Raw genomic sequence first — 7,965 nt, forward strand, 5'->3', positions numbered from 1 at the left:
GAGCTACCCCCTCGGCTCCAACCGGAAGCACCCATGCCCCCGGACCAGGTGGCATGCCTACCGGATACAGCCGGTATCTTCCACCATGGCCTCTCTGTACGGTGTGTGCTAGGAAGGGGTTGACAACTTACTGAACCGTACCCTACCTATGGTAGGGACAAGTGGTAGTACGAAACATGTATGGGGGTTACTGGAACAAGACTCGATCTATGGTCGACTCAGGAGGTTAAAGCATTTCCTGCATGATAAGCATAAGAAATATATTTCACACCAATCAGACAGAATCACCACTCATCATACCTCACCATGCCTTACCGGCCATAACCGTCTCGACGAAGAATTAGAGACCAGCTCGCGTCTACCCAAGACAGAGACTTTCCCGGATTCCTTCCGGTAGGCATGAAAGGCATACGAGGGTGATTACAATCAGAAGCATATCAAAATCCCAATAGCAAGGAATCATCATTATGCACTCATGAATATAATCATCGCACCACATAAAATACTGAATACTTCATGTCGAGGTGGTGCGTATTTGTATCAAACAACACACAACAATATTATGCCAGGGTTCAGAATGCTTGCCTTCAAGAGTATGCAAGTGGGGGTGCACTTTTCGAAAGTTGCGTCCGTCTCCAAAAATCCTATTTAAGAAAATTTCAAATTAACACATAGTTTCAAAACAGTACAAAAAGTTGTTTGTAAAATTTTCAAACAAATATGAAAATAAACTAGACAAAATTTGAGAAACAATAGAGAAAGAATCAAATCAATTGGACTTATATTAAAAAAGTTACAACCAGTCAAAGTTTAGCCAAAATCTGTTTTTAATAAAAATCAGAAAAAGAAAATGGTTCGGGGAGTAATACGTTTTTGAATAGGAGGAAACGTACTCTGGGTTTTACGCTACCACTAAAGCCAGCGTGGGTCGTCGCTGGGTCACTGACAGTGGGTCCATCGGGCCCACTGGTCAGGTTTGACCAGTCGCCCACACCTTCTTTCTCCTCTGGCCGAGCAGAGGCGGAGCTCCGGCTATTGCTGCCGACGAACGGCGGCTCCCCACGGGATTCCGAGGGCAGGGATGGATCCGCCAGTCCAGGGCGGTCCTCCCAGTGGTCGAGAGGGTCATGCGGACAAAGGGGGTCACCGGCAGCGAGCTCCGCGCCGGACGGTGGCCTCTGGTGGATTGGGGTCTCGGGCTACGGTGGCTCCTGATCGTGTTTGAGAGGTGGGGTGGCTCCGCACCGTCGAGGGGAGGAGGATGGGAGCATGGATGGAGTTAGGGGCCTCGGTCTTGGCTGGATTTTACCGGAACGTGGCAGCGGCTGGGCCTACCAGAGATGGGAGAGATGATGGCCTCTGGCCAACTGGGGAGAAGGGGGGCTTCCTACTACTCGAACAGGGTTCCTGACGAGCCTAGGCGTGACCACATCACTATTTATAGCACGGGGAGGTCAGTCCCCACGGTTGCGGATAAGAACGCTGGCGAACCGCCATTCTGTTGCCAGAAGAGCGACGTGGCGGCGATGGGCGCTAGCGGACGGACTCGTGGATGAGCTCGGGCTGTTCAGGGGTGACCTGGCGCGCTGGAGTGGCTCGGGCGGCATCGTCCATGGCAGGAGCCTGCTGCGGACGCCGGCGTGCCGCCAAGGGAGCTCTGAAGGCGGCGCTGTAGGGCGCTAGGGGTGGCTTGGAGGGTTCTGGCGAGCGGGTGAGGACAGGGCATGGCCCTGCGGGCGAGCAAAGGCTAGGGCGCGGGGGTAAGCGAACGCGGCGGCTCGGTTGCGCGCGCGCGTGCAAAACGTGCACTCTGGGCGTGCCCAGAGCACGCATGACAGGTGCTCGACAAAATGCGAACATGTGTTAGAGGGCTCCAATGAGGCTGGTAGTTAACAGGTCTAGGTTAGAGGTAGCTAGGAGCTTAGTGGACAAGGTTGTCGGGTCAGGGGATCAAGTTCACAATGCAAACTAAAAACTATGTCAAATCTGTCCATGAACCCAAGGTGCTCAACAGAATGCCATGGGCATCTAGGCATCTCTCTGGGTGGACAAAATCTCTAGATCAGAGTCTCTTTAGATGATAAAGAGGGTGGCAAGGTTAGTTTGATGAAAACAAAAACTCCCTAGTGCAAGTTTTTGAGAAAACCAAATCTGGACAGGAAATAAAGGGCATTATTGCATGGACCAAAAATATTCAAATGGTTCCCAAATCCTGGACTTAAGGGTTTGGTAGGGTGTACTTCAAGCAGGACAAATCCTAAGGCAACAAGAGCAAGACAAAATATGGTTGCAGTATAAATCACCAAACTAGACCAGAATGAAGATGAGGATGGTTTGCTCAAATTTTTCAAAGAACACCAATGGGTTTTTGCATAAAGTTGAATTATACACTACTACTAACATCCCCAAATTTTGGTGGAATTTACAAAGAAATATTTAAATATGTTGTAGTGCACATTACAAACTGGACCAGATTTGAAAACTTGGGGTATGGCTCAAAATTTCCAATGACTAAAAGAGATTTTTGCATAAAAGTGATGTGGGAACATCACATGACATCCCCAAATTTTGGTGGGCATTTTAAAGAAGTATTTGAAAGGGTTGTAGTGCAAATGGAACCCTAAAACTTATGAAAATCATTTTTAAAGAAATAAAGCTCAGGGAAAATAATTCCACTGATAGAAGAAATGTTCTTGGGAAGATATACAAGTCCAACAATATTTTTGAAAGGTTTTCACTTGGGGTGAAAACTCCACAATTAGGAGAAAAGAGTGGTTCTGAATTAAAAGAAAATCCAGAAAATAAAAATTTAATTTACCAGCGTAAAATTTTAATTAATAAATCATGGTTAAATTTTTGGTGTGTCACACCTTACCCTTCACGGGAGCCGTAACGCCAAACTACCGGATTCCTCCCCGGCCACGGACTCCGAACCGCCTGCGCCCGTGCCTATCGAATCCGACTGGGCGTTGATCATGGAGTTCACCTCCGTGGATATCTTTCAGCACTCGCCTTTCGGTGACATATTGAACTCATTAAGGTCCCTCTCCCTGTCAGGAGAGTCCTGGCCGAACTATGTTAGGCAGGATTGGGATGCGGATGACGAAGAAATTTGCCGCCGACCGACCACCCACTTAGTAGCCACTATCGACGATTTGATCGACATGCTCGACTTCGACTCCGAACACATCGACGGTATGGACGACGATGCAGGAGACGAACAGGAACCACTGCCCACAGGGCACTGGACGCCCACTTCATCATATGATGTATATATGGTGGACGCACCCAAGGAAAACAACGACGAAGAGCGGAAGGACGCAGCGAAGGGTTGTTCCCTCGAGAAGCAGTCAAAGCAGCGGCGTAAGCGCTGCTCCAATTCCCGCCTTGCCAAAAATAGAGATCATATAAACCCAGCGATAGAGCAAGATGAACCAGCGGACGACAAACACGGCATTGAACCATCGTCCGATCACGGCAACACGGAGAATCAAACCGAACAACCCGACTCCGTCAAAGATAACAATCCGGACAACATCACACCGGACAGGCACCCGGAGCAACAGAATACCCATAAAAGGCTTGTTGCCACTGCGAGGAGTCTAAAAAAGAAGAAGCAAAGGCTCAGGGATGCACAAGACACACTCAGAATTAGATGGAGTGAAGTACTCAACACTGAAGCAAAGTACGGCGGTAATCACCACACCAAGAGCTACCCGAAGCGAAAGTTGCTACCTGAATTCGATGAGGAGGCCTTAGATCCCCCGCAATCAAAAAATAAAACGTCCATCCGGTCGGATAGACGACCTCGTGGCCAACATAAAGTGGCAAACGACGCCGCACATAAGCCAGTACGCGATCCACATGAGGGCTCGCATCAAAAGTACAGCACAACCAGATCCATCTATGGGCCACGCAAGCGCGCTCCAACACGCAATGCAACACAACAAACATCCCAACACCACGGTACACCCAAATATAGGGGTGCCACACACCCCCTATGTTTCACCGATGAGGTGCTGGACCATGAATTTCCAGAGGGATTCAAACCAGTAAACATAGAGGCGTACGACGGAACGATAGACCCTGGGATCTGGATTTGGGACTACATCCTCCATATCCATATGGCTCGAGGAGAAGATCTCCACGCCATCAAGTACTTACCCCTCAAGCTCAAAGGGCCAGCTCGGCACTGGCTTAAAAGCCTCCACGAAAACTCCATTGGAAGTTGGGAAGAACTCGAAGACACTTTTCGGGCAAATTTTCAAGGGACCTATGTTCGACCCCTGGATGCAGACGATTTAAGTCACATAACTCAACAGCCCGGAGAGTCAGCCTGAAAGCTTTGGAACAGGTTTCTCACTAAAAAGAACCAAATAGTCGACTGTCCGGACGCTGAAGCCTTAGCAGCTTTCAAGCACAGCGTTCGAGATGAATGGCTTGCTAGACACCTCGGCCAAGAAAAGCCGAGAACAATGGCAGCATTAACAAGCCTCGTGACCAGCTTTTGCGCGGGTGAGGATAGCTGGTTAGCCCGATGCAGCACCAGCGACCCAAGTACATCCGAAGTCAGGGACGAAAACGGGAAGCCGCGGCGTAGCAAAAACAAGTGCCGGAATAAAGAAGACAGACCGAAGAGCACGACGGTAAACGCCGGATTCAGAAGCTCTCGGACAGATCAACAAAAGCTGCCTTCCAAAGGCAACAGAGACGAACTGTCCAGCCTAAACAAGATTCTGGATAAAATATGTCAGATCCACAGCACCCCCGATAAACCTTCAAATCATACCCATAGAGAATGTTGGGTCTTCAAGCAGTCCGGCAAGCTGAACGCCGAACATAAGGGGCAGGATACTCCAAGCGAAGACGAGGACGAGCCTCGCAAGCAAAGTACGGGGGAACAAAAGAAATTCCCACCAGAAGTCAAAACAGTAAACGTGTTACATGTGACAAAGGGGAGAAACAAAGCAGCACTCCTAGAGACACATGCCCTAGGGCCTATCACCGCAGAGTCATGCCACTGGTTGTCCCCACCGATCACCATTGACCATCAAGATTACTTGGCAAGTATCCAGCGTGCAGGATGGGCTGCCTTGTTGTTAGACCCGATAATTGACGGATACCACTTCACACGAGTCCTGATGGATGGCGGCAGTAGTTTAAACCTGAGATATCAAGACACAGTCCGCAAAATGGCGATAGACCCAACAATAATTAGCCATCACAATATTACCTTTAAAGGAGTAACGCCAGGCCGAGAAGCCCATTGCACGGGCTCCCTGCTACTAGAGGTTATATTCGGCTTTCCCGATAACTTCTGCAGCGAAATTTTAGCCTTTCACATCACGTCGTTCCAAAGTGGCTATCAAGCACTACTCGGACGCGAAGCTTTCATTTGCTTTAACGCAATACCGCATTACGCTTCTATCATGCTTAAGATGACCGGTCCACGTGGCATCATTATAGTAAATGGAAATATTGAGCGCGCCTTGCGTGCGGAAGACCGTGCAGCTGCCTTGGCAGCCGCACACTAAACGGCCTCACCAACTAAAAGCATCTGATAGGTCGTTAAGACCACGGACACGGTTGGACGAGTCCGGTGCAGCTATATGTAATTGATACAGGTTTGATGGCCATACCCCTATTACAATACAAGGGGCTCAACGCGCGCAAACAAGTAGCTATATGGAATTGATACAGGTTTGATGGCCATACCCCTATTACAATACAAGGGGCTCAACGAGCGCAAACAAGTGCCAATTAGGCTCAACTTTACTCATTTTTGAACTATATATTGTTTATTTAGTATAACTTACCTTTTGCACGACGAATTTTCAATTAAGTTCTTCTCTTTTTCAGATGACCATCGTGCTACACCCGTCCAGAATACGGCATAATGGAGACACAGGCGCAGACGTGCAGCAGGGACCCGTTCTAAGGATTCTTTTTAGATTAAGACCCTGCGTAAACCTTTTTTACTGTCTCTTATTGATACACATCCCTCGGATTCTCAATACAATTGAGAAGGATGCTGATGTATTAGCATGTGGCCACGTCAGAATATTGCACGTACCTAGACACCGGGGGCTTATTATAATGGGCGCTGTTTAGGCTCGCTTTACATCATAAAGACTGCATACCTTAGGGAGTGTTCGGCGTCGCGAGTTTGGCCTTATATGCATCAGCTCCGAATCATGTCTTTGGTCAAATGTTGGGTTTGCCAGGCTCCTGTGTTTTGCTGCCTTACGTTCCACTCTATCGGCTAAGGCGGCACCAGGAGAACTCCTGCAATTGTGCCCTAGTTCATCCGGACGAGCACCTCAGTAGAGAAAGCCGAAAACTGACTGTCATGATATAGCGTGAGACTGGTCAACCACTTGATGACCTAGCAGAATCTTTGGGATTCCTCCGCCTTAACGAAGGGCCGTTTCCCGGCTAGGCATGTACGTGCCCCGAATATGGATGAGCGCAGAGCCACGAGGGGCTATATAGTAGCCCCACTGTCAAACTCCTCTGGCTAAGTGAAAGTGTTAATGCATTATAGTCTGGTTGCCTAGTTCGCTGCGCTATCACCTCCTTAATGGACCAAGACGTTGGATCAAGTGTGAACATGCGTCTTCTACGAACACCCCCGCATTATATGCGTGGGGGCTAAAGCCGACGACTACCATCTTTCAGGTCATATACATATAGACATAAACGGCCTCACAAGAGGCATCATAGTACTTTCAGGCAAAAGTACAAATACAGCCTTGATAAACTCAATAAAACATTGTTCTTACAATGGGAATACATGTCACTTAAACATAATATTCTTCGAGCACTGAGCCTCTATCAAACGAGCGCCTTCAAAAACTTCTTCAAAGTAGTGCTCGGCGGCCACTCAGCTTATGGCCGAACCCTGTACCGCAACATTGGTGGCCTCCATCTCCACCCAGTATGTTTTTACATGGGCAAGGGCCATCCGCGCACCTTCTATGCACGTTGATCTCTTTACAGCATCGATGCGTGGCACAGCTTCCAGGAATTGTTGCACTAAGCTGAAGTAGCTACTCGTCCTTGGCCCTCCCGGCCATAGGTGATCCACTACGGACCTCATGGCAAGTCCGGATAATCTATGGAGCTCGGCCCAACCGGTCAGTCGCTCATTCAGCAACAGCGGACGAACTGGAGCGTGAAACTGTGACCAGAACAACTTCTCCACTTCGGGACCTTTCTGATCCTTGAAGTACTCGGCCGCATCAGCAACACTTGCAGCCAAATCCATGTACTCGTCCATAGAACTCCATAGCCGGTCCAGAGGAGCATACTTCGGATCTCCGAACTTAGTTCGCAACAAGAAGGGCTTCCCAGACACGATATCTGCATCTTGATTCAGCTCCTCCTTCATCGCTCTAATTTTGGAGCGGGCTTCCTTGGCAGCCACTCGGGCCTTCTCCAGGTCCGTCGCCTTCGCCCGGTTTTCCTCTTCAAGAATCCGGTAACAGTCAGCAGCAACTTTTAACTCCACGGCCATCTTGGCAATTTCTTCTTTGCTCTCACAATGTGCGTCCTGTTCGGCCCTTAACTCTTCGGCCGCTTGCAAAGTGGCCGCATTTCTACTCCTTGCTTGCTCCTTGGCTCGGGCAAGCTCCGCCCGAAGAGTCTCCACGGTGGCCGCTCCATCTGCAGTCACAACATATTAAAGATACTGGCATCATGCTGCTCTTATTATGTGACGATCACTAGAAAGGCCACTCACCCTGTGCCTCGTCAAGCAAATTGTTGACAAGCACGATGTCGGCATCTGCCGCATCCAGCTGCCGCTTTAGTTCAGCACACCCATCAGTCAGGCTAGCCACCGGAGCTTCCACCACCTGCACATAAAGGCAGTCTGGTTATTACCTGGGACTATGATCCTTTGTTTGTCGCCGTTTTCGACGACAATCAGAGTCTCAGGGGCTACTATCTACACAGGGCACATCT

The sequence above is a fragment of the Triticum aestivum genome, chromosome 6A (assembly GCF_018294505.1).
Source record: "Triticum aestivum cultivar Chinese Spring chromosome 6A, IWGSC CS RefSeq v2.1, whole genome shotgun sequence".
In the NCBI taxonomy this organism is placed as follows: domain Eukaryota; kingdom Viridiplantae; phylum Streptophyta; class Magnoliopsida; order Poales; family Poaceae; genus Triticum; species Triticum aestivum.